The 27,226-nt window shown below is 42.4% G+C and overlaps 2 protein-coding genes across 5 annotated transcripts in view; both read right to left on the bottom strand.

Moving 5' to 3' along the window:
- The window catches only part of LOC114643553 (protein NLRC5-like), a 5,922,889-nt gene that overhangs the window by 1,159,846 nt on the left and 4,735,817 nt on the right, over positions 1-27,226 (bottom strand). The gene's annotated exons all lie outside the window — the stretch shown is intronic.
- The window catches only part of LOC114643557 (NACHT, LRR and PYD domains-containing protein 3-like), a 1,908,976-nt gene that overhangs the window by 1,277,754 nt on the left and 603,996 nt on the right, over positions 1-27,226 (bottom strand). Inside the window, exon 1 of one of the 4 annotated variants that reach the window (XM_051925779.1) lies at positions 14,362-14,547. The exons of the other annotated variants lie outside the window; for them this stretch is intronic. The gene's annotated coding sequence lies outside the window, so the exon portion shown is untranslated. Of the gene's footprint in view, positions 1-14,361; positions 14,548-27,226 lie in introns of those variants that run through there. 4 annotated transcript variants of the gene reach the window in all.

Genomic DNA, 27,226 nt, shown 5'->3' with positions numbered 1-27,226 from the left:
CAGCCAACACACGGCACAAGGCAGGAAACAATCCCGGGCAGGGTGCCAACCCACCGCAGGACACACACAAACACACCCACACACCAAGCACACACTAAGGCCAATTTAGAATCGCCAATCCACCTAACCTGCATGTCTTTGGACTGTGGGAGGAAACTGGAGCGCCCGGAGGAAACCCACGCAGACACGGGGAGAACATGCAAACTGCACGCAGGGAGGACCCGGGAATGGAGAACTAATCCTCCATCAAGGACTCCCCGATTCCGTTAGGAACCTGGATTCTGGTTAGAGATACTCGAAGGAAACATTGGCACCAACCTCAGTGGAGAGGACCGTTCCAAGTTCTGTTGTCAACACCACACGCTGTTAAAGTTGAGGGACTGCCTGCCTGGATTCACATCTCACATTGCAAAAGATGGCACCCTTGATTGTTGTACTACTATGTCTTTCTGACTTGTCGACTGCCCTGGTCACCTTGACCTTCCCTTTCAGAATCACCACATCAGTTCAGGTTGATTTCTGTTCTATTATTGACTGTGGGACTGGTCGTAAAGTCCAGTGGACCTGGTCTGACAAATATGTGTGTGTAACTGTTACAAACTCTGGATACAAAAGTAACTGTGATGAGTGGGAATGGGTTTTTGCTAATACTGGAACTGATGACTGGGGTTATCAACCCTATAAGGCCCAAAAGTATGGTCTGAAATATCGGTTTTCTATTATAAAAGGACATGCCCCTCATGAATGTGCTGAAAACCATTGTAACCCCTTGATCATTACTCTGAAGAACCCCTCTTTACATGATTCAGGAACCTATATCTTAGGGGCGTATGTATCTGGAACAGATCCTCTAGGGAGATTTCAAATTAAGGTTGAAAACCCTGTTACTAACACCTCCCATTTCCCCACACACACACCCATCTCCCCTATCCCTGGTCCAGACCCGCCCCTGTCAAGGTCATGAATATTTCCACCCTTTCTTCCACTTTCTCAATTGATTGGGTATGGCGATCAGAACCGTTGGCTGCAATGGGTATTGTATTCGGCTAGACAAGTAAATCAATCTGATTGTTATGTATGTGCTACTGCTAGGCCACATTTGGCAACTGTCCCTTTTCCCCTTTCTAACATATCTGATCCTACTGGCCTTCCTTGCCTACTTGCCCTTTTTATCTCTTCCTCCATTCCAACCGACTCTAATTGCATTACACTTTCCCTTCTCTTTCCCCCCACTCTTCATATGACTCCCCCGATGTTCCAGCCTCATGAAGGTAATTATACCTATTTTTAGAAACCTCACTTCCTCCCGTGGCACTAATGTTGGTAATATCCCGTCCTCGTTCTGTTTCTAAACTTTTCCGGTTAATTCTTCCTCTTTAGCTTCCAAATTATCAACTTTTCTGATTACTCAGAATACTCCACGAGCCGATATTTGGTGGATGTGCCGTAGGTCTAAATTGCTTGACATTCTTCCACCTGACTGGACTGGGACTTGTGCTTTAATACAACTTGTTATGCCTTTCCGACTTTTCCCTTTAACTGCCTCCCGTGTGTCGACCAATTTTGGCCGACGTCGTCGACCCCGTTCTGTGGACCCTTCCCAGTTTTCCCTACATGGCCCTGGGGTGTATTTTGATTCCATTGGGGTCCCTCACGGAGTCCCTGATAAGTTCAAGGCACGGGACCAAGCTGCTGCCGGATTTGAGTCAATTTTTCCTCAGGTTACTATAAACAAAAATGTAGATTGGATTAATTACCTCTATTACAATCAACAATGATTCTTAAATTTTACTAAAGAAGCTGTTGAAGGTATCCATGAGCAACTTGATAAAACATCCCTTATGACCTGGCAAAATCGATTGGCATTAGATATGCTCCTGGCTGAGAAAGGAGGCGTTTGTGCTATGTTTGGTGATGCATGCTGCACCTATATCCCTAATAATACAGCTCCCGATGGAACAATCACCCTTTGCTTTAGCAGATTTGACTGGTCTCTCTAATAAACTAGCTACTAATTCTGGCATTTCTAATTCTTGGGACCAATGGTTTATGTCCTCTTTTGGGTCATGGGGTCAATGGCTTAAGTCAGTTTTAATTTCACTTACATTTGCTTTTATCGTTTTCCTGCTTGTAGCTTGCTGTACTGTTCCCTTGATAAGATACACTGTATCCAAGTATTTTACTGCCTCTATGGCAAAGGCTTACTTTTTACACAAAGAAAAAATGCTTCAGATCAGCACAGCCACCCCACACTCCTCCGCCCACTCCACTCCTCCCCCTCTCCTACCCTTTCCCTCTCAACTCTCTTCTAATCAAGTATTTTTTGTTTGCTCAAAAGGGGGGAATGTGAAAGATGAATGTTCTCTTCGTTCCCTTGTACTAATCCTTGTCTAAGGAGTTAAGCAGAAGTAAGCTTTAAAAACATGCTTTGCTGAACAAACAGAAAAATATTTGTCAAAAGGACTCAAGGTCTAAGCATTCCACACTGAGACTGCCTTATCACGTTTTCCCTTAGTTTACATCTGAACGCCATAACAAAGGGGCCAAGAAAATCAAGTTGCACAAGGAGCATTGAAGGGGCTCAAGGATTGTGTAAAATAAAATGTCGACTGTTGCATTTCATAATGATATTAAATCACGCATTCTAGGGGTATAAAAACTTTGCCCCACCCAACAAACAGTTGTTCAGAAGAGCCCTGACGCTGTCATGTAATATTGATTGCCTGCTTTTCTGAAACCTGCTCACTGTGACGATGAGAAAATAAAGCTGCTATATGACCACACCTGCTGTCTTGTCTAAGTGATCGTCCACAAGAGCAACCACCCAGCCAGAACAATGGCTTCATGAGTTGCTTTCATTCAGTACAGGCCAAATACCCCAAATAAAAAAAAAACAAAAAAAAAACCACAACCTTATAAATAAGCTTGGAGGTGTGGCTGTTCCCCCAGGCACGGACTGTTGTTAGTGTGTCCCTTACCACACCGCACCGCCAGGGTGTGGTGTGCCCATGTTTCACAGGGTGCCAGGGGTCAGTGGAGAAGTCGGCTCCCCATCTGACCCATCTTGAAGCATGGACCAAAGAGTCTAACATGTGCGTGAGTCAGAGGGTCCCACCCTTCCCTCCAGGGACTAGGGGGCAACGGGTCTCACTCGAAACCCTGTGGAGCAATGGAAGTGAAGTGTGCAGTGCCAGTCACCCAGATAGCGCTGCCGAGGCAGGATCCTGGGCACCCAGCAGCCTGGGTGCACCGCCAGCCTGTCTCGCCCACCCTGCTGGGGTGGTGGAGCCAGATCATACGTGATAATGGTGAAATATGCCTGGGCAAGGCGAAGCCAGAGGAAACTCTGGTGGAGATCCGCAGTGGTCCTGATTTGCAAATCAGTTGTCCAACCTGGGTATAGGGGGAAAAGACTAAACCACCTAGCAACTGGTTCCCTCCGAAGTTTCCCTCAGGATAGCTGGCACTTGTTGGCACACAGTTTTATCTGGTAAAGCGAATGATAAGAGGCCTTGGGGACAAAACAATCTTAATCTATTCTCAAACTTTAAATGGGTAAGAAGCCTGGCTCACTGGTGTGGAATGCTGAGTGCCTAGTGGGCTAAACAGAACTGGCACTGCAGGATGAACTGAATGCCGGGTTAAGGCGCCCAATGCAGACACTCATTAGATCCCAGAAAAGGTGTTGGTTGATAGAGACAGCAGGATGGTGGCCATGGAAGTCGGAACCTGCTAAAGAGTGTGTAACAACTCACCTGCCGAATCAACCAGCCCTGAAAATGGATGGCACTGGAGTGTCGGGCCCATACTGGTGGCTGCGAGGGCTAAGCCGCAATAAGTAGGAGGGCCGCTGTGGTGCACACTGAAGCCTAGGGTGAGGGTCCAGGTGGAGCAACCGTGGGTGCAGATCTTGGTGGTAGTAGCAAATATTTAACCTTCCTCTTGTGTTAGCTTTCTGTTATCATCTCTTATGTTAACGGGTCGGTTTTGACCCATGTATTAAATCAGCTATACAATACACTAAAAACAATAAGCTATCATCCAATTTGTTTCTCATCTCTTGGTTACCTTGTTAGGCTTCCTTATCCATGAAAATGTTGGTTTTAATACTTTTGGTGTGGGCCTCTGGGCCTTTTTTTGTCAGTATACCCCTTGATTTCAATTTAAAAAAATGGTAAAATGAACCTCAAGAGAATCATATTAATAAATAAAACGTTCTTGTGTTACCTGACTAATACTGAGGGGTATAGAACACATCTCTTAAATAAATTTGTTTTATTTATTTTTTCATTTTAATATTAATAACTAAAGTGACATCTATGGTGTTACGGGTCAATTTCGACCCATAGATATTTACATCAAGAAAAGGACAAAAAAATATTTTTTTCAGCAATAGAACTTTAATATAAACTGAAAAAAATGAAAAGCAGAACAGGTCATGACACAAAATATATATTTGCATGGTCAAATAAACAAATCCAATCAAGAAAATCAAACAAATAGAAATCAATTACAAGTTCCAAAACTAATACAAAGCTAAATCAGAGTAAAAACCTCTGTGTACAAGAACATGCTTGTGTATGTGTGTGTTTAGAGGCATGTGTGGCAAAAAGTGACACTTTCTGAGTGTTCTTTTCAGAGATATTTCTTGCAGTTGAAACACAATACATTTGTCTTTCTGTCCTTACTGCTTGGGCAGACCTGACACCTCTTTCTTTTCGAATCAGGCGGCCTGACTGGGGTTGGCGCTGTTTCGGTTGGTGTTGAGGCAGGGCTGGCTGAGGAGGATGCTGATGCAGATTCTCTCTGTGTTGCTGATGGTGAGGATGGAGTGCTGGGTGAGCTCTGCAGCTGTCTAGGTCTCAGGGCACCCGTTCCCTTCGCCTAATGTGTGGCTTGACAAGGGAATTTCCCAACTCCTCAAGAAACAGTCTCCACTTGTTTTTTTTGGTTGAGTTCCAACCTTGGTGGATGTGGCTCCACAACACAAATGCATTATATGCAGACACATCAAGGATGTTGTAAAACACAACCATTGGCCATCTTCTGGTCATTCGCTGGCATGTGTATGTGGCTGTCAGCTTGTCCAGGTTGTCCACTCCTCCTTTGTTTTTGTTATAGTCGTGGATAATTGTCGGCTTTTTGTCACTTCCTGATGATACAGCTGCGTCTTTGTGAAGAGTAGACATGAGTATCACATTCCGGTTTCTTTTTGGACAATATGAGACAACAGTGGTGGTGTCTGTAAAAGCAAACTTTGAGGAAAGTGGAGCCCTGCCCTTCACCTGCAAGATTTCAGCAGGCAACTCAGGTTAATTTTTCTTCACTGTTCCCACCATGGTAAGTTTCCTCTTGAGAAGTTCTTGTCCGAGGTCATAGCTGGTAAAAAAATTGTCACAAGTGATATTGTGACCCTGCAGTCCAGTGGTCATATCGAGGACCATACGTTTTCCTTGGTTTTTCTCAGGGATGCCACTCGCAGCTTTGCCTGTGTAAATCTGTAGATTCCAGGGATAGCTGGTTCTTGCGTCACAGGCTGCCCGGATTTTTATGCCGTATTTCCCTGGCTTACTGGGTATGTATTGCCGGAAGGGGCATTTTCCTCGAAAGGGACAAGACGTTCATCCACTGTCACCTCTGGCCCTGGGTTGAACATCAGCGGAAGGAGCTGCACCCATCTCTTCCAGACATCCCTGATGGGACCAAGCTTGTCAGATCTCACTCTTGTCTCTCTGTTGTCAAATCTGAGGACTCTTGATATCACTTGAAATGTCTGAAGTGACATTGTTGCCCGGAAAATATTTCTGCCTGTTGATGCATCCCATAGACTATCAGTGGCCTCATTGCAGGATCTGTACACTCCAGCAAGAAGAAGAACACCAATGAAAGCATCCAGGTATTCCTCATCAATGTCTTTCCACATGTTGCCATGGACTTTTTTTCCTTCAAGGTTCGTCATAGTAATGATGATTCTTTTTAGTGACAATGGCATAAATAGCTCAAATCATGTTTTGATGTCACTGACTCTGGTCAGAGCAAACCTTGTGATTCCAGGGGTCATTTTGATGACATTTGCAGCAGCTGCCCTGCCATGTACATCATGAGGTACTGAGCTCCAAAAGATCTTACCATTTTTGGACTTGAATCTTTCAGCAGGAGCAGCTTCAGCACCAGTGACCTCCTCATCCGACTCATCAGATGTGTCTGTGTCTTCTGGATGATACTCCACATTGTCTTCCTCCTCAGAAACCAGCTCATTTGAATCGCTATGCTGCTCTGTGTCCTCTCCGTCATTTTCACCAAAAATATGATCCAGAACTTGGCTCACTGTAAATCTTCTTCTCATTTTTGCATGCTGCAAATTGTAAATGTGCACTGTGCAAGTCAAATGGCCACTCAAATGAGTGAATTCACCTCACATGTCTGGACAGGCCCGTCTTTGTTTGTTTTGTTTTTGTGTAGGTATACTGGAAAGCCACACAAAATGAGAAAGGTCACATGATTAGGAGAGGAGCTGGTGGTCAGTGTGTCAGCTGACAGTGCACTTAGGATTTCAGTTTTGGCTCTAATTATTGCTTTATCATTGTATTATCATAACTGGGTCGAAACCGACCCTAACAACACAAAGGTCATAATTTCAACCAGAGCATTTTATAATTTAGTAAAAATATTTTTTTTGCTTTATTTTGTTGAAATAGAGGTTCCTGACAAAGTCAAAAAGCATTGATGCAATAAACAAATTTATGTGATTCTTGTATGCATTTAAAATTTAAAACGGGTCGGTGCAGACCCTAACACAAGAGGAACAAGTGCTTTGAAGGCCAAAGTGGAGCAGGGTTCAATGTGAACAGCAGTTGAACATGGGTCAGTTGGTCCTAAGGGATGGGTGAGCACCTTTCTGAATTGTGGGGCCCATTGAAAGGGAGTCGGGTTCAGATCTCTGAATCCAGAGTGGCAGAGATGGGTGGGGGCGATGATGCATGCGATCCTGGAGTTGCCGGCAGGAGCCCTGAGGAGATTTCTGTTTTCTCGTTGAAGGGTAGGGCCACCCTTGAATGAGTTTGTCCCAAGAGGGGTATCCTGCTCCTTGGAAAGCGTTGCGCTTCCGGTGGCATCTGGAGAGGTCTCGATGGCCCGTGAAAATCTGTGGCAGGTCTCCGGGGTGAACAGCCTCTGGCATGTTAGAACAATGTAGGTAAGGGAAGTCAGCAAGCCGGATCTGTAACTTTGGGATAAGGATTGCCTCTAAGGGCTGGGTCGGTTGGGCTGGGGTGCGAAACAGGGCTCGGCACATCTCCCAGTTGCAGCACGTGTTGGAGTAACTATGTTTAGCAATCAGATCCTTGTTCTACCTTCTTACTGTCTAGCAAAACCATAGTCAAGATCTGGGCTTGGCAAGGGAAACAGGTGGCTGCTATGTGCAAACAGTATGAAACTTATGGAATTAACGGAACTATATTATACTGTACCACTGAGAGCTGATAGCTCAAGAACTCCACTTTAGGAGATGCTTATGGACTCTAAATATGGACTATAAACAGCCATTATTGATATATCTATGTATCTTTTATCGAAGCAACTTCGTATTATGTTTGGAATGTTCAATGTAAAGTAATGACTTAATACGTAAAACTTATACTATCTTGAACCCGGGAGAGGTGGCTGTATGGCCATAAGTCCCTGTACTCAAACACTTTGTACATTACTGTTCCATGTAAAAGAGATGTAAATTATGAGTCCAATAAAGAATGATACCCATTTCAGAAGGAACAAAAGAAAGAAATGCAGACTCAAAATTATCTCATCAAAAATGAGCGGAAAGAGGATGCGGGAGGTAGCTTGGAACGAATAAAAGATGCAGAAAGCTACTGTCACAGTCTGCGAAGAGAAGCAGCTCAGCATGTGAGGAAATCTCAGCTCCAATGAGCAAGACTAATGGTCTCTGATCTAGCCCATGGATGCTGTGTTTGGCAGACCCATTCCTCGGGCTTGTTGACATCAGCCCCTGTGCCCCAGTTTGTGGGCTTATGTTGTAGACTTCTGGACAGTTGTTATGGCCGGCTTAAGACCCATGGTCAACAACGTATGGAGAAATCATCAGGTAGATCTGGGTTGGCGATGATAGAGCCAGTAGTGGCCGAGGAGACACTCGGCAGGGACCACGGCCTCTGTCAGCCTCAACAGAGCCTTCCTGGGACTCATCTGTGAATCTCCCACTGGTGCTATGGCCAAGGACCTAACCAACCATAGCTCTATGGGTCACTGTTGACAGAACTTCTTAGAGGACAATGTCCAAGGAAGCATTCTACATGAAATGCTGGTAAAATCTCAACCTTCTCTGTGATCCTTACCTGAAGGGTCACAGTTGTAAGGATCAGGCAAATCACACCGCCATTCACCCTCGACATAACACATTCCGTACATAACTCAATCCTATTAAATAACATTGCTTCTTACATAAAGTAATGAGCATTAAAAAATAAAAACAAAAATACACATAACAGCATTACAACAACCACTCAGACATAAATCATTTTCAGTACTACACACGTAACCATTAGATCACATAGCTAGACTACACACACCGAATATAGCACAAAACCACTTATCCCCCTATAGTACTTAATAATTTGATTACTTCTTGCGTCTTATTAGTGGACAGACATGCTTATTCAGGGGCCATAACATACTCCCATTTCTACAATTAGACAATAATAATATCGATAACATTCAGAGGTTTGGGCCAGGAATTAGTACCACAACAGGTGTCAGTGGGATCAAATCTCGTAATGATTACATCCCCCAAGCCATACCAAGTCAGCGTGTACTGCCTTGACCATAAGGGGTGCCTGCCATGCATCACTTAGATGACAAGGCCGATGGGCGAGATGGCTGACCTGAGGGGCACGGTTGACGAGAAACATTAAAACTCGGAATAGGCCTGGTAATGGGCTCCAAAGTAGCCAAATACCTTGTCATCTAATTAATCACGTGCATGAATGGATGAACGAAATTCCCACTGTCCCTGCCTACTATCTAGCGAAACCACAGCCAAGGAAATGGGCTTGGAAGAATCAGCGGGGAAAGAAGACGCTGTTGAGCCTGACTCTAGTCTGGCACTGTGAAGAGACATGAGAAGAGTAGAATAAGTGGGAGGCCCCCAGTTCTGCCAAGGGCTATGGGGCGCAACAGGTGAAATACCAGTACTCATCATCATTTTTTCACTGACAGAGTGAGGCAGGAGGGGGAGCCCTACATGGCTCTTGCTTCTGGTGTCAAGTGCCCAAGCCACCCGCGGGCGCGACATGCTTCGGGGAGAGTTCGGAGGTTGCTTGACTGGACCAGTACACCTGTCACACCATAAAGCAGGTGTGCTAAAGCGAGTTCAGGGAGGCCACAAACCTCCCGTGGAGCAGAAGGGCAAAAGCTTGCTTGATCTTGATTTTCAAAGCGGGGCCTCACAATCCTTCTGGAATTTTGGGTTTCAAGCAGGAGGTGTCAGAAAAGTTACCACAGGGATAACTGGCTTGTGGTGGTGTCACTGTTTGATCCTTAGATGTCGACTTAGATGCCTACACATAAAGCAGGTCATACGTTTGACTTAGTAATTACTAAAGGACTAAAAGTTGATATAAAACAGGTCATTGATACGGGTCTATCAGACCATTTTCTTCTACTTTTTAATATAGAAATAATGATAGAAAACACTCATGAGAAGCACATTGTTAAAAAACGCTTCTTTGACTCATCAGCAGCTTTAAAACTTACAAACATTCTAAGCAATCAGTCCGTTTATAGTGCCAACTATAAGAGCGAGGATAATGTAAATAGTAAGGTGGAAAGATTTAATACTAAAGTGAGAGCTGCTGTTGACTTAGTTGCACCTGAAAAGACAGTTAAAAAATCTTCTAGCATTGTTATACCATGGAAGACCCAAAGAGTGCCTGATTTAAAGAGAACATGCCGTAGAGCTGAGCGTAAATGGAGGAAAACTAAACTAACTATTGACTATGAAATATTAAAAGTTAAAATAACAGAATACAATAACACAGTCCGTCTTGAGAGGCGCTGCTATTTCTCTAAGATTATAAATAACAATGCTAGTAATCCCAGTCTTATTCTCGACGATTGATCGTCTGTTAAACCAGGTAACTCAAAGGAATGCCTCCTAAGTACTTCCAGTAAAACCTGTGAGGCTATCGCTGTATGTTTCAATCAAAAAATTAATGATATTAGAAATAACATACTGTAGTATATCTCCCCAACACTAAGGATCCTCCTAAACCCCAGTATTCAGTAATAAACAAATTAAATTCTTTCACTAGGATAGATTTACTTGATTTACATAAAATAATTTCTCAAATGAAACCCTCTACCTGCGCCCTTGACCCAATACCAACAAATTTTTTCAAAGAAGAATCGGGCGTGCTAATTGATAATGTTCTTGACATAGTAAATTCGTCATTAGATACGGGGGTCTTCTCAGACTGTCTTAAGACTGCTGTAGTTAAACCCCTACTTAAGAAAAATAACCTAGACCCCTCTGCTCTTGAAAATTTTACACCCATCTCTAACCTACCTTTCTTAAGTAAAATTCTAGAGAAGGCAGTCATTATGCAGTTAAATGAGCAACTCAATAAACATGCTATTCTTGATAAATTTCAGTCAGGTTTTAGAACAAATCACAGCACAGAAACTGCACTCGTTAAAGTAGTAAATGAGAGGCCATTTATCTGTTCTCATCCTCTTAGATCTGAGTGCCGCATTTGACACCATTGATCATAATATTCTTAAGAATCGCCTTAGTCAATGGGTGGGCCTCTCTGGCAGCGTCTTAAATTGGTTTGAATCCTACCTGGCAGGGAGAAAATTCTTTGTCAGTTGTGGTAATTATAATTCAAAGACACATGATGTCCTATATGATGTTCCACAAGGCTCTATCCTGGGTCCGCTGCTCTTCTCAATCTACATGCTTCCATTAGGTCAGATTATTTCGGGACATAACGTGAGCTACCACAGCTATGCTGATAGCACACAGCTGTATTTATCAGTAGCACCTGATGACCCCGATTCTCTTGATTCACTAACACAATGTCTAACCTGCATTTCAGAATGGATGAATAGTAACTTTCTCAAATTAAATAAAGAGAAAACCGAAATCTTAGTGATTGGCAATAATGGATACAATGAGGCTATTAGAAATAAACTTGATGCATTAAGATTAAAAGTCAAAACGGAGGTAAAAAGCTTAGGGGTAACCGTTGACTGTAATCTGAGTTTTAAATCGCATATTAATCAGATCACTAGGACAGCATTTTTTCACTTAAGAAACATAGCAAAAGTTAGACCTCTTATATCATCGAAAGATGCAGAGAAATTAGTTCACGTGTTTGTTTTCAGTCGGCTAGATTACTGTAACGCACTCTTCTCAGGACTACCCAAAAAAGACATAAATCGTTTGCAACTAGTGCAGAATGCAGCTGCTAGAATCCTTACCAGGAAAAGAAAATCCGAGCACATCTCTCCAGTATCTACCCAAAGCACCATGATGTTCCAACAATGATGGATGGATTAAAAGCCAGAAGTCTGTATGACCACCACCATCAAGTGACTCCGTGAGAACCCTAACTACAAAGAGGACTATTTAATTTATGTTAGGTAGAAAGCCCAGGGGGGACTGGGCGGTCTCGTGGCCTGGAACCCCTGCAGATTTTATTTTTTTCTCCATCCATCTGGAGTTTTTTTTTGTTTTTTCTGTCCACCCTGGCCATCGGACCTTAACATAGAAAGGAGTAACTAATGTTGTCTTATTTTAATTTTGGATTTTGTCTTTTATTTTTCTTTTCTTCATTATGTAAAGCACTTTGAGCTACTTTTTGTATGAAAATGTGCTATATAAATAAATGTTGTTGTTGACTCTTTCTATCATTGTGAAGTACAATTCACCAACTGTTGGATTGTTCACCCATTACCAGTGAACGTGAGCTGGATTTACACCATTGTGAGACAGGTTAATTGTACTGTACTGATGATGGTGTTGTCGCAACAGCAATCCTGCTCAGTACGAGGAACCGCAGGTTGAGAAATTTGGTGTATGTGCTTGGTTGAGGAGTCAATGGTGCGAAGCTACCATCTGTGGGATTATGACTGAACACCGCTAAGTCAGAATCCCTCCTAAATGTGACGATACCCTAGCGCTGCGGAGCCACGGTGGGCCAGGGATAGGCAGAGGCCACCCTCCCCATGGTGGCGGACCGGTGAGGCGTCCGGGGAGTGGCCTGAATGAGCAGCTGCTCCCTCTTCCTTATTCGCACTGCACATTTGTGGGGAACCCGGTGCTAAATCATTCGTAAATGACCTGATTCTGGGTTGGGGTGTCGTACGTAGCAGAGCAGCTCCCTCGCTGTGATCTATTGAAAGTCAGCCCTCAAGCCAAGCTTTTGTCCCCCTTCACCTTCCCTCCCACCCCTCCCTCCTATCCCATTGCCTGACCAGGCACAACCACAACCAAAACTTAAACCCTAACTCCAAACATCCTCCCCTCTCCTTCTCTTATTCTTTCTTACATGACCAGAAGACAGCTGGGGACAGTGTGCACGTGTCTGGTCTCAATGTGAAACATGACCAGATGTCCACTTGGCTGTGGTCTGGGGCTGTGAGAACTACAAAGGGGTGAAGAGAGAGTTGAAGAGGGCATGAACCCGCCGAGAGGTAGACAAGTGGGGTCTGCGCCGCCTGGCCGAAGGATTCAACCCAGCGGGCCACCTGGGTCAGCCGTCCTGGTGTCGGTGGATCCCTCTGCACCTTTCATCCCCATCCCCCCAGGGGTGGGTGCGTGGGGTAGGGCGCGGGATCGCCACCTGGTGTGATGTGACAAGCTCCAGGTCGGCAGGGAAGGCTCAGGGGGAGAAGTTGGTTGGCGGAACCCACCGCCGGTGTCAGAGCACCCCCCAAGAGCTCACCGCTTCCCAGGGCAGAGGGATCAACGTGTTCTCCACACCCTGCCTGGCCTGCCTTCCCTTCCCATTTTTCCTTGCCTCCACTTTGCATTCGCTAATATTCTACTTTTTTCACATGCTTTTTCCATTGTCTTTTAACTAAACACTGAACAAAAGGGGCTAATTATATTGATTTGCATATTTCTGGGAGGAGTCAGGGTGGGGCGTCAGGCTGACCAGGATTTATGTAGCAGAAGTCCATGGAAGTTGGCTTACGCATGATTTTGTGCATATGAATTTTTTTGTGTGCACGCATAATTCCACTTTTGTCTGTATAGTGTCTGTTTAGTGTGAATTCTACACACAGAGTTATACATGAGGGCCCTGGAGTGCCAGGGTCAGTTCACTACTGGTAAGCCACATAAAGGAGCTCAACCCTGTGAAGGTCGTCCATCCTAAGTAATTTGAGCTAAAAGAGTTTTCTGTTTTATACATATAAATGGTAAAGTGTCCTTCATTTGGGCCTATTTGGTACCAGGGACCCTCTTGTCATCCTTAACAATAAAACAATTTAAAACCAAGAAGCTTCTGTACTGATAAAATAAGATGGAGGAAGCAGAGCCTGCACTAATGTATTGATGAACTTTACTGTTATTTATATATGGTGTGTTTAGCATTTTTATATCTAAACTTAATTCAAATATACTCTTATTTATATGGCTTGTATAAATACAAGGACACCTCATAAGTGTCGTCTGTCAGCCACCCTACTTGTGCTCAAATGGCCGTCGATTACATTCACATCTGCTGATATAAAATGCCGGCAGGCCTGACTAACTGTGCACCACCACACCTTCCCCAGGAGACACCCACATGGCAACAGATTAGCATCAGACACTGAACTTCACCTGAGCGTTAGAGGAAAATGAGAGTAGCCTGAGGGAACACAAGGAGGACACACAAACTGCACTTACATTTAAGCTCAGGATGTTAGAGATCTGTGAGGTTGGAGCATTCACTACAATATCCCAGGACCGAGTAACACACGGACTGTATGAATATCAACATTGTAAACTAAAACCAAACGTCAACAAATAACCATTAAAAATCAACTTTACACTAAGATGAAATGCAACAAAGTCTCCCCAGTCGCCATCTCGGTGTTTAGCAGTGCTGTGGAGCTGTCACTAAAAATACTGAAGAAAAAAATGTGAAGAAGCCTGAAGACGTGAGGCTATGATGAGTCTACTGGTCACTTCACTGACTGTAACATCACAGGAATAAAGCAAACAAAACACTCAAAGTGGCAGACATCCAGTGTAAAAGGCTTTCACGAGGACACCAAAAACAACCAAATGGAGGAAACATGAGCAGATGTCAAAGCTCAGTTACAATGACAAAGTCAAACTTGCATTTCACTTACCTGCTTTTACTTTTTTCTTCAGTTTTCTTCCATCACAGATTTTATTTTTCAGAATTCACTGATGAGCAGATCTTTTCAAAACTGTCTTTGTATTATCTGTGGGCTCATAAAAGCAAACCTTCACAGTACAGGCCCTGAGCTCTGCTGCTCTGCTCTTTGCTTTCACTTTCGTTTTTACATGGCAGCCCTCCAAGAGGAACACTCCTGAGTCTTAAAGAGACAGAGGACACAAAAAGAAAAGGCAACTGAAATAACCAAATGTGAACCTTCTTTAGGTCACAGCCAGATCTTTAGTCTGCTCAGAAGTACAAATCCCCTCACAGCACGTCACATTAAACTGATGTTGCCGACATGTAAACTGTGTGACAGGCAGAGGTGAGCCGCATTAAGACAGAAATGGCAGACCTGCAGGTGGCTGAGTGAAAGTGGCACACAAGCAGGTGGTCTTTCCCCTTTCTGTCCCCTCTCTGATAATTCTCAGTCTGTTCTTGTCTTTACAGGTGAGCCCACATGTAGATGTCCTGCCAGCCTTTTGTCCCTCTAGTCCAGGGGTCCTCAATCACAGTCCTGGAGGGCCGCAGTGGCTACGGGTTTTCATTCCAGCCAGTGTCCTAATTTGAACTCCGTCCTTGCTGATAATGAAAGTTGGTGTTTAACTCTATGCCTTGTTACTGTCTTTATTCACCAAAGACAAAGTTTAGTTACTTTGTAGATCAGAGGTCCTCAGTTACAGTCCTGGAGGTCCGTGGTGGCTGCAGGTTTTCACTTTAACCAATTTCTTAATTAGAAACCTTTTATTTACTACTAAAGCATTATGTTTTTTGGGCTTCATTTTAGTTCTGTTACCATTCAGAACCTTTAATTGTCTATTTTAGATTTTAGCAGCTGCATTTAACTTTTAATTGTGGCTTGTTTTCTTAATCAGATATTAGTTAATAATGAGATGCAGCTAACCAATAAACCAGCAGTGCTCCAGCTCATGTGCTTACCATGAAGTATCTGTGATAAAAAATGTTTAGAAATAAATGAGAGGGGAATTGGAAGGACCGTTAAGCTTAAATCTCTTCTGGTCCACAAAACACAAGGATAATGTGGAAACTCTACAGTGCAATTCAGTTTGCTCTTGGATGAATTCAAACATTAACAAGCTAAATAGTTCAATACCAGGTTTCAATATCAGCATGGACTGCTTTCTAATTAGGAAACAAGTTGGAATAAAACCCTGCAGCCACTCTGGCCCTCCAGGACTGTGATTGAGGACCCCTGTTCTAGTCAGTCCAGGCCCATGTAAGCTCCTTTGGCTCTGTCTACAGCTCCATTCCTTCCCATAATCCACTCACCACATACCAACTCCTTCCTCCAAATACACAACTTAACATTCTGTTTACATGGACCTGGAGGCTCTCCCAGCAGCATCAGGTGTTAGCAGGAACCAACCCTGGACAGAGTGACACTACATGACAGAGTCCAGTGACGCACTCAAGAAGACCAGTTTAAAATGGCTAATTCATCTAACACACAAAAAGAAAACCTGTAGAACTCGGTGAAAAACAGCAAACATGAAGTGGACATGTGAAGATGTAGGAAAGAAAGAGCAGATGAGACTGCAGGGCTGACAACTCTGCTCTGTCCTCATAATGCATTTAGACAGCTGATGACACTCTGATTGAACCCTCTGGTGTCCGCCATTGCTTGACTCCTCTTTGTCAGACTCCAGTGCTCCAGTGGCCTGACAGTTTGATGATCTGTAAGATCTTTTGTTATGGTTGTTTTTTCTGAGGTCGGCCTTGTTCTTCTAGTAATGTACTCGTGAGGTTTGAATCGTCTCCTTCTCTATTTCTGTCTTTTCTCCAGACCTTCAACTCTATCCTAATTCTCTAATGTCTCCTCATGTGTTCTTTCTAATGCGCTTTCTCTTTCTCACCTTCAGTGAACCTCATACTCTTAGAACATAAGACGCTTGACAAACCATTCAGTCAAGTATGTTTGCTCGGCTAATTCCTTACTTGTCTGATGTCTCATCCAAATCTTCTTTAAAGGCTGTCAAGGCTGATGCTTCTTCAACTCTCTGACTTGGTAGCATTTTTTTCCAGATTTCCTGAAGTTTTTGCATGAATAAGAACTTTTCCCACCAGCGTCCTTGAGTGTGTTGTTCTATATTTAATTCAAAGAATTCTGCTGGATTCCCCATATGGAGGCCTCTGAGAATTTTGAAGAATTTAGCAAAGTCTCCACATACCCTCATGTCCTGTGAGTTGTGACTTTATGGTCTTCAATGACGTTCTTCTGATTTCACTGATTTGAAAAAACACCCAGGAGCTCGCAGCTTGGGCTGAGTCCCCCTTAGTTTGGTTTAATCTCCTTTTCTCTTTATGATTATTATTCCTTTTTCTTAATTCCTTTCTAATTTCATTCAGGAATGTCATTATAGAGGTCTGATCACTTCGATTGGACAGTCCTTAACTGGTAGTGCATTTCTCTGTGCTGGCCTGCCCTGGGTGGTCTTGGTGGTCAAGAGTCTGTGTCATCTTCAAGAGAAAAGGAGCTGACCTATGTGATGAGCTGAGTGAGGACAGACATGATGGGCTCTGATGTGTTCAACTGGTGGAAGACCACAGGCAGAAACACAAATGTCTTCTGGTCTGTCTGCCCAGTTTTGTCTTTTTTGTGAGTCTGTGCTGCCATAGTCAGGGCTCTTCCTTGGGGTGGAGGTGGGCAGCTAGAGTGGCCAACCTGAGTTTACACAAGTGGCTACATGTACTCCTCTTTTCTGAACATCATTCATTTTTGAAATTTCCATCTTTAATGATATCTCATGGGATACACTACAGCGTTATTCTTCATGAGACCACAGGTGAAAGAAAATTTGAAAGCATCCATTATCTGCACTTGATTCAGGTAAGTTTAATATTTATTGGGCCATCTCTGTGTGTTAAACAGTAGAAGTGCTGGTCGAGTCCTTGGCCCTCGTGAATCTCAATTACAGTCGCCATGTCTGCCTGGTATCTCCTGTTGCTGGGGCAGGTGAATGAAGAGTGATCAGTGTGCGAGAAATCCAAGTGAAGGAGAGAGGCTGTCAAGTCAGGAGTTTGATACTCAGGTAGCTTAACTTCTAACAAGGCCAAATGTATCAGCTGTCTGGAAATCAATGAAAAGTGATAAAGAGCAGGAAATCGCTAAGTCAGCCTGGAACAGTCAAAGTATGGAGATAGTGAAATATTTAGCATCCAGGTGATACTGTGCACTTATAACATTTAATCATCTAATGCAGGGGTGTCAAACTCAATCACAGAAGGGGCCAAAATCTAAAACCCAGCCTAAGTCGCGGGCCGAATTGTTTACTGAACAGTCATAAACTGACAATGTTAACCAGAAATATGAATTTCAAATGAGTGCAACAATCTTTTTCCTTAACAGGGATGTCAAACCAACTCACATGATATCAAGCAAAACAGTAATATTGCCACGTACATAAAATGCTCATTGTTTTGTTTTCTGGCTAGATGTCTGACGCCGTTTTCCCCGGGTCAATGAGTCAATGTCTGGTTTTATTTCTTGTGCTGTAACAACCCGCCAAACGGCGTGGAGGTGGTCATCGGTGATGCGTGACCTGTGCTTGTTTTTGTTCAGATTCATTATTGAAAACATCTGTTCATAAAGATAGGTGCTCCCGAACATGGACAGAACACGGGCAGCATGAAGTCGGGGCAGTAGAGGGTAGAAGTCCTCAATTGCAACATCCTGAAACTTTGATTTGAGGCCACTGTCAGTCTGAAGCTCAATTATCTCCATCTGAAGGTGATGGGGCACATTGTTGACATCAACTGTAAAAGGATTGGCAAAGATGTCAAAGCCTGAGTGCTGTGTTCTGAAGTCAGAGAAGCGCCGCTCAAATTCAGTTATTAACCGGCTAACTTTGGTAGCCAGCTGACTACAAGGAAAAGCACCAGAAACAGTGGCTGAGACACTCTGACAAACAGGAAAGTGGGCAAGATTGTCCTGTTCCAGTTGGGACTTCCATAGTTGAAGTTTACGCTGGAATGCTGTGATCATGTCAGACATCTTCGTGATGACTTGTCTGCGTCCCTGCAGCTTCTGATTCAGTTGGGCGAGATGCTCGCATATGTCACACATCATAGCAAAATCACATAGCCAGGCGGGATCTGACAGTTCAGGCAATGGCTTTCCTTTACTTTCCATGAAAAGAGCGATTTGTTCTCTGAGCTGAAGAAATCTTCTGAGGACTGCGCTCCTGCTCAGCCATCTTACTTCTGTGTGGTATGGCACGTCTCCATGCTCTGCACCCACCTCCTGTAAAAACTGCTGGAACTGGTGATGATTGAGGCCACGTGCCCGTATAAAGTTAACTGTTTTAATGACTGTGGTCATTATGTCATTCATTTCCGGGACTTTTCCACACCTCTTGGTGAATAATGCAATGATAAGTAATCAGAGGTGTGTGGCAGTGACTTTTTTGCATTCTTTCCTTCATTATTCCAACCATTACCTTTCTTTTCTCCACACATTACAGGTGCGCCATCAGTAGTTAGCCTCACCAACTTTTCCCAGGGTAATTTATAATTATTTATGGATTTCTCCACAGCCTCAAATAAATCTCTACCAGTCGTCATCCCATGCATGGCAGCTACATCCAAAAGTTCCTCAATGACAGAGAGGTCGGTCTTCATGGCACGTATAAAGATGGACAGCTGCGCTGTATCAGTGTTGTCTGTGCTTTCATCGACAGCAAATGAAAAAGCGAGATAACTGCATGTCTGTTCGGCCAGCTGTGTTGATAGATTTCCTGAGAGTTCCCGAACTCTGTCTGCAATGGTGTTTCTTGACAAACTGACATACTGAAAACTCTGTATCTGGTCTGGGCATACCTGCTCACACACTTAGCATGCATTGCTTCAAAAAGGCACCCTCTGAAAAACACCTTGAAGTACGGGCACTTTCTTCAGCCACTATAAAGCTTGCGTTCACTGCAGCATCATTTTTCGCTGTAGCCTTTGTAAACATTTGCTGCTGTGATTGCAGTTTGCCTTTTAGTTCTTGCACAATTTTATGCTTTTCTTCCAAAGTATATTTGCCATACTTAACACCATGTTTGGTGTCAAAATGACGACGTACGTTGTACTCTTTCATCACCGACACTGCCTCATAACACAATATAAGCACAAACATGTATTCACTTTCCCATTTGTCATTACATTGTCTGCCTTCAGTGTCATCTTTTTTTGGACATTTTGGGATCAATATCGCCACTAATAAGATGTAGTTTATTGGCAATCTGCGGTAGAAGGGAAAAGTAGAAAACTGCACTGGGATAGCTTGATTTGGCAGATGGAGTGAAGAAGGCAGAGTAATAAAGGTTCACACAATGCCTGTTAATGCCAGGCAGGGTAATACAGATGGCAGATTCTGCTGTTAACACCTGGCAGAGTAAAAAAAATTCACACAACGCCCGTGAATGCCTGGCAGGGTACAGATGGCAGATTCTGCTACTAATAATCAATGCCTGCAGTGCAGGTTCAGCAACTGGCAGCTTCTGCTGCTAATCTTATGCCTACAGTGTATGCTGATTTAATGCCTGCAGTATGATCAGCAATGGAGATCAACAGAGATCAACAGACATTGGCAGCTTTTGCTCACAGATCGGCGCTACAAATGCACAAACAAATGGCAGCTTCTGCTGCTAATTTAATGCCTGCAGTGTGTGTGTGTGTGTGCTGTGAGACAAATGGCAGCTTCTGCTCAGACCTGAAGTAGCTCGCGCTCGCATTACGGCCCGCCTCCTACCACACTTACAGGCCAGCTTCCTACCTGACTTAAGCTGCGGGAGACGCTGGCACACATACGTGCCAACATCTCCATGGAAACAATACAGCACTGCACTTCTGGCATTGTTCAAGCCACTTGTGGTGAAAATAGAAACAGCATGATTTTTTTTGGCCATTTTGCAGCATGATTCCTGCAGACCACATTGCAAGGTCAGGCGGGCTGGATTTGGCCTGTGGGCCTTGTGTTTGACGCATTTGATCTAATGCATCACATACCCTAAAAAATGCTTCTCCTGAAAAATAATAAATGAAAAATTATCCAATTTTCATTGTTTTTACAGCAGAAGTGAAAGTCTTCTTGTAAATAAAACTGACAATTTTAAGCACTTAATTATTTTATGATTTTTATTTCACACAACACACAGGACTTTGGACTTTAGATCTTGAGGTTGTGGCTTCAAATCCTGCTACTGACACCAGTGTGTGACCCTGAACATGTGCCTTCACTGAAAAAGAAAAGAAAATGGAACCGACTATATCTCAAATGGAGTAAGTCACTTGGATAAAAGCATCAATCAGATAATAAGTAATAATAAATAAGATTATCAGTTCACTGGCGCTGCTTACTCTTGAACATACTCAGTCGGCCAGGAGGAGAACATTCCAGCCACACATCACTTCCGGCTTTTCTTTGATGGTCATTGGAGAACACAATTTGACATGAACGTGTATTCTTTAGGACTGGAACGGGTAATCAGCGGGAATAATGGCAAATCTGAGGATATATTATTATTATTATTATTATTATTAGATGTTTACCATTTTTGTATTTGTTCCTGCTGTTCACTCAGGTATGTCTTTTGGTGTCCACTGTATGTGGTCCTCCTCTGTTATGCCAAGAATTTCAGAGAATGAGGAAGTGGGGGGGGGGATCCCTCTTTAAAGTAAGCAGATGGAGGGCCTGGATGGGAGGGGGGGGGGGTGTCAGCCATTTGTAAATCTACTGAAAGTCTGCAAAAACTACATAAAACTGAAGTCAGTTTGAAATTCCATAATCCTGCCAGTAAAAATACAGCAACACTACAAATCAGTCTCCATGACACACATGGCTGCAGTTAGTCACGTCACCTGTATGTTCCTACCGATTAAATTCAGAACAGCACACACTCGACCAAGGTGGAATGAGCTTACTGCTTCAATTATAACAAACTGCTGTGTGTGAGCGCAGGGAGACCTGATGAATAAAGGCGAACATCATCGAGCATCGCTCTCTCCAAACAGCTTAGGCTAAAGAGCTGGCGTTTAGCTAATGGATACGTACATTTAAGAAAAACTGAAAGAAGATTGTGCATTAAGGGTTTGGCAATCTATATCTATAAAGGAGAGTTGGGATCCGTGTGGCTGTGTTTGTGTGTTTGTGGAGGGATGGAGAGTTAAGGCGGGTGTTGGAGTCACGTGATCATCTCCCCTCCCATTCACCTCATTTCATTCACTTCATTTCGCTCCGAGCTGAGCTCCGCAGCTGATGCGGTCATGCCGTTCTTTTTCCATAGTATTTAGTCCTTTGTCCTTTACTGTTTAGTAGATGTGGTACTTACTGAATAGTATTTTTTCCTTTAGTGTTTAGTAGACGCGGTGTGCCGGTGTTCCCGGCGGTGTTGCAGTTTAGTGTTACTTTCTACTCCGTTTTTGTACTTTAGTGTTTAATAATAAATAATAATAATTCATTACATTTATATAGCGCTTTTCTCAGTACTCAAAGCGCTAAAATAGTGAGTGATACTTAGCTGATTGCAGTGTAGAAGCAGCACAGCACAACGCAGCCGGTAGGACAGGCGGGTGTGGTAGCGTAGGTGAGCGGCGATAGCAAGCAGCAGAAAGCACAGCAGGAGGAGGTAGCAGGATTTGGATGTTCCAATACACAGCCATAAACAGTAACACTTGGTAATTTCAGGCGTGATCGCCCAGGAGCCATAAGCCATAAGCCAGGTTAGTATGAACATCAGATCAGTTCCCGGTTGTAGGGTACTGTAAGATAAAATGGGAGCAGATCAGCATAGCGAATATAATCACGGAGACAGATCATCCCGAGGTGTTAGATCGCCAGGTACAAAGAAATGTTCGTAGGTCTCGTCCTGTGATCCACAGACTCAGCTGTTCCCAGTAAAGTGGAGTCCATAAAATCTGTAAATATTAAGCCAAATCCATACAATTCGAGTCAGCTATATCCACGAACTATACGTACAATAAACGAAATAAAACAAGCGTAAGAAAGTGCAGAATTAAGGCAAATTTTGCGAAAAGTGTTGTTAACAGGGAGGAGCGGCAACAATAAGCGTGCGCCAGCGTTCCCTCACCTGCTACAATAAAGCAGTTATAATAAAGACGTTTAGTAGACTTTTACTTTATCTCATTTAGTGTTCTTCCCGCCGGTGTTGCCGTTTTTTAGTGTTAGTGTCTACTTAGTGTTTGTGTTTAGTGTTATGGAAGGAGTGATCTTACCACTGTCAGATATTGCAATGAATGAGTTGGTAAATAATGATTATTTATCAACAGATCACATGAGCAAATTCAACGAAATTTTAGCTGCGCATACAATTTTCCAACCTCAAGAGGTTTTGCTAATGTGGACTCCTGACATACCTATAATGCCCATTCCACAAAATGCAAAACATATTTAAATATTACCTTCTGCAGCTACTGAACGAGTGACTCACTGGGTGTGTACCTATTATGATGGTGCTGTAATTCATGTCTATGACAGTTTAAACGCTGATAAAAAATTCAACCTCACCAAAGAGCAGCTTCGTTTCCTTCGTGCTTTGTTTCCTTACAAACCTCCCATAGTTTATGAAGATGCACAGCAACAATTAAATCATACAGATTCTGGTGTATTCGCAATTGCATTTGCTGTGTGTATTTCTTTAGATATTGACCCAAGTGAACAAGTTTTTACTATTTCTTCAATGCGAAATCACTTACAAATAATTTTTGTTACTCGACAATTGCTTCCATTCCCTGTCTTTAGTAGCCTGACGGGAGACACCAGTTACAAGTATTCAGTGCGTTCAAAGACCTGTACAAAGTACGGCCACTAACACAGTCACTCATAAAAGGGGAGATGACTCGGTGCAGGAAATGGGGATTGAAAGTACCTTGGAGAACATGCAATCAACGAGGCGATTAGACGGATCTCAAGAGACGTCTTCTAGGTTGGAAAAAAAGCGCTTGGCTGCCAAAACCATATATATATATATATATATATATATATATATATATATATATATATACAGTGGTGTGAAAAACTATTTGCCCCCTACCTGATTTCTTATTCTTTTGCATGTTTGTCACACAAAATGTTTCTGATCATCAAACACATTTAACCATTAGTCAAATATAACACAAGTAAACACAAAATGCAGTTTGTAAATGGTGGTTTTTATTATTTAGGGAGAAAAAAAAATCCAAACCTACATGGCCCTGTGTGAAAAAGTAATTGCCCCCTGAACCTAATAACTGGTTGGGCCACCCTTAGCAGCAATAACTGCAATCAAGCGTTTGCGATAACTTGCAATGAGTCTTTTACAGCGCTCTGGAGGAATTTTGGCCCACTCATCTTTGCAAAATTGTTGTAATTCAGCTTTATTTGAGGGTTTTCTAGCATGAACTGCCTTTTTAAGGTCATGCCATAGCATCACAATTGGATTCAGGTCAGGACTTTGACTAGGCCACTCCAAAGTCTTCATTTTGTTTTTCTTCAGCCATTCAGAGGTGGATTTGCTGGTGTGTTTTGGGTCATTGTCCTGTTGCAGCACCCAAGATCGCTTCAGCTTGAGTTGACGAACAGATGGCCGGACATTCTCCTTCAGGATTTTTGGTAGACAGTAGAATTCATGGTTCCATCTATCACAGCAAGCCTTCCAGGTCCTGAAGCAGCAAAACAACCCCAGACCATCACACTACCACCACCATATTTTACTGTTGGTATGATGTTCTTTTTCTGAAATGCTGTGTTCCTTTTACGCCAGATGTAACGGGACATTTGCCTTCCAAAAAGTTCAACTTTTGTCTCATCAGTCCACAAGGTATTTTCCCAAAAGTCTTGGCAATCATTGAGATGTTTCTTAGCAAAATTGAGACGAGCCCCTAATGTTCTTTTTGCTTAACAGTGGTTTGCGTCTTGGAAATCTGCCATGCAGGCCGTTTTTGCCCAGTCTCTTTCTTATGGTGGAGTCGTGAACACTGACCTTAATTGAGGCAAGTGAGGCCTGCAGTTCTTTAGACGTTGTCCTGGGGTCTTTTGTGACCTCTCGGATGAGTCGTCTCTGCGCTCTTGGGGTAATTTTGGTCGGCCGGCCACTCCTGGGAAGGTTCACCACTGTTCCATGTTTTTGCCATTTGTGGATAATGGCTCTCACTGTGGTTCGCTGGAGTCCCAAAGCTTTAGAAATGGCTTTATAACCCTTTACCAGACTGATAGATCTCAATTACTTCTGTTCTCATTTGTTCCTGAATTTCTTTGGATCTTGGCATGATGTCTAGCTTTTGAGGTGCTTTTGGTCTACTTCTCTGTGTCAGGCAGCTCCTATTTAAGTGATTTCTTGATTGAAACAGGTGTGGCAGTAATCAGGCCTGGGGGTGGCTACGGAAATTGAACTCAGGTGTGATACACCACAGTTAGGTTATTTTTTAACAAGGGGGCAATTACTTTTTTCACACAGGGCCATGTAGGTTTGGATTTTTTTTCTCCATAAATAATAAAAACCATCATTTAAAAACTGCATTTTGTGTTTACTTGTGTTATATTTGACTAATGGTTAAATGTGTTTGATGATCAGAAACATTTTGTGTGACAAACATGCAAAAGAATAAGAAATCAGGAAGGGGGCAAATAGTTTTTCACACCACTGTATATATATATATATATATATATATATATATATATATACGTAAATGTAAATGTTCGTTTGTTCAAAACCTTAAATCTCCGAAAGTTCTTCACCAATTGCTTTGAAATTTTGACACAACGTTGCATTCGAATACGCGCGTGTTTTTATATACATATTATATAACATATAGAGTTCACACCTGCGACAGGTTAAAACATGCTTTTTTTGAAAACACAACGCCATCTGTTGGACGTAAAAGGCAGCGACATGGCAGTTTTTGGCATGCAACCAGAAAGAAGTGATAGGAATGCGGTCATACATATCGATGAAATCGCACAGTATTAGGCTGGAAGATACATAAGCAGCAGTGAAGCTGTATGGTGTAATTCTATCATTTCCCATACATGAACGAAGTCCAGATGTTGTTCACTTAGCAGTACATCTAGAAAATGGACAACGCATTTATTTCACAGCTGCAAATGTGCAACAAATAGCCCTGAATCCACCGGCTACAACGTTAACTGCTTTCTTTACGTTATTTTAAAATGACGCATTTGCGAAAACACTGCTGTATTCGGAAGTGCCTACGTATTACACATGGAATGCGAGTAGAAAATCATTTGAACAACGCAAATGAGGTGAGCGAGTCGATGGACAACCTGGCATATTCAAAGAAACTACGATAGGCAGACTGTACACCGTGCATCCCAATCAAGATGAATGCTTCTTTGTTCACATGCTGTTGGTAAATGTGCCCGGTCCAACGTCCTTCCAGCAATTGAGAATTGTCAACGGCGTTACACATGCCACTTTCCGAAGTACATGTCAAGCTCTGAATTTATTGGAGACCGACCGACACTGGGATGTGTACATTAATGACGCGTGCAACACCTCACATCCAAATCAAATTCGTGCATTGTTTGCAATCATATTGACCGCCTGCTCTCCTTCATCTCCAACACAGTTATGGGAGAAATATAAATCGCACATGGCTAAAGATATTTTCCGTCGAATACGCAAGTAAAATTCAAATATAAACATGGATTACACAGCAGACATCTACAACTAAGCGTTGATAATGATTGAAGATTTGTGCTTAGAAATCGCGAACAAAGTTCTCAATCAATTGGGAATGCCATCACTGAATCGATCTGCTGCTGCTTCATTCGATGGAGAATTGCGTCATGCCGGGTGATCTTTTGTCATATGTGCAATCAAATATTCCTAAGCTAACGCTTCAGCAAAAAGGCATTTACGATCAAATAATGCAAACTGTCAATAACGGGGATGGAGAAATCTGGAAATTGGGAACGGAAAGGTGCCGGTTGATCAGACCTCAGGACGAATTTCATTGCCTCATAACTTCTGCAATTTAGTGACGTCAAAAGAAGAATTGGTTGAAAAAGTATTTCCCAATATTCAAACCAATTATAAGAATCACGATTAGCTGAGTGAACGACCTATTCTTGCGGCCAAAAACAAAGACGTCTACGAACTTAACAATATTATTCAGTCTAACATTCTGCACAGACAATGGAACAACAAAAAATATTGTACCCACAAGCATTGTGAAATTAAACATATTAGAAACGTGCGCTTTCTCTTTTCTTTCTTTTCCATTTAACCAGACTGAGCCACAGCAACGCGTGGCCGGGTACAGCTTTATATATATACTAGCAAAATACCCGCGCTTCGCAGCGGAGAAGTAGTGTGTTAAAGAGGTTATGAAAAAGTAAAGGAAACATTTTAAAAATAACGTAACATGATTGTCAATGTAATTGTGTTGTCATTGTTATGAGTGTTGCTGTCATATATATAAAAAATATATATATGTATATATATACACATATATTATATATATATATACACATATTATATAATAATAATAAATAATAATTCATTACATTTATATATATATACACATATATATATATATATATATATATACACACATATATATATATAATATATATATGCACATTTATATATAATATATATATATATATACACATATATATAATATAAATATACACATATATATATATAATATATATATATATATATACACATATATATATATATATAATATATATATACACATATACATATATAATATATATATATACACATATATATATAAAATATATATATATACACATATATATAATATATATATACACATATACATATATA

The sequence above is a fragment of the Erpetoichthys calabaricus genome, chromosome 4 (assembly GCF_900747795.2).
Source record: "Erpetoichthys calabaricus chromosome 4, fErpCal1.3, whole genome shotgun sequence".
NCBI classification, from domain to species: Eukaryota; Metazoa; Chordata; class Cladistia; order Polypteriformes; family Polypteridae; genus Erpetoichthys; species Erpetoichthys calabaricus.
Note: the sequence above shows the minus strand (reverse complement) of the source record. Positions and strands in the feature narration are given on the sequence as shown.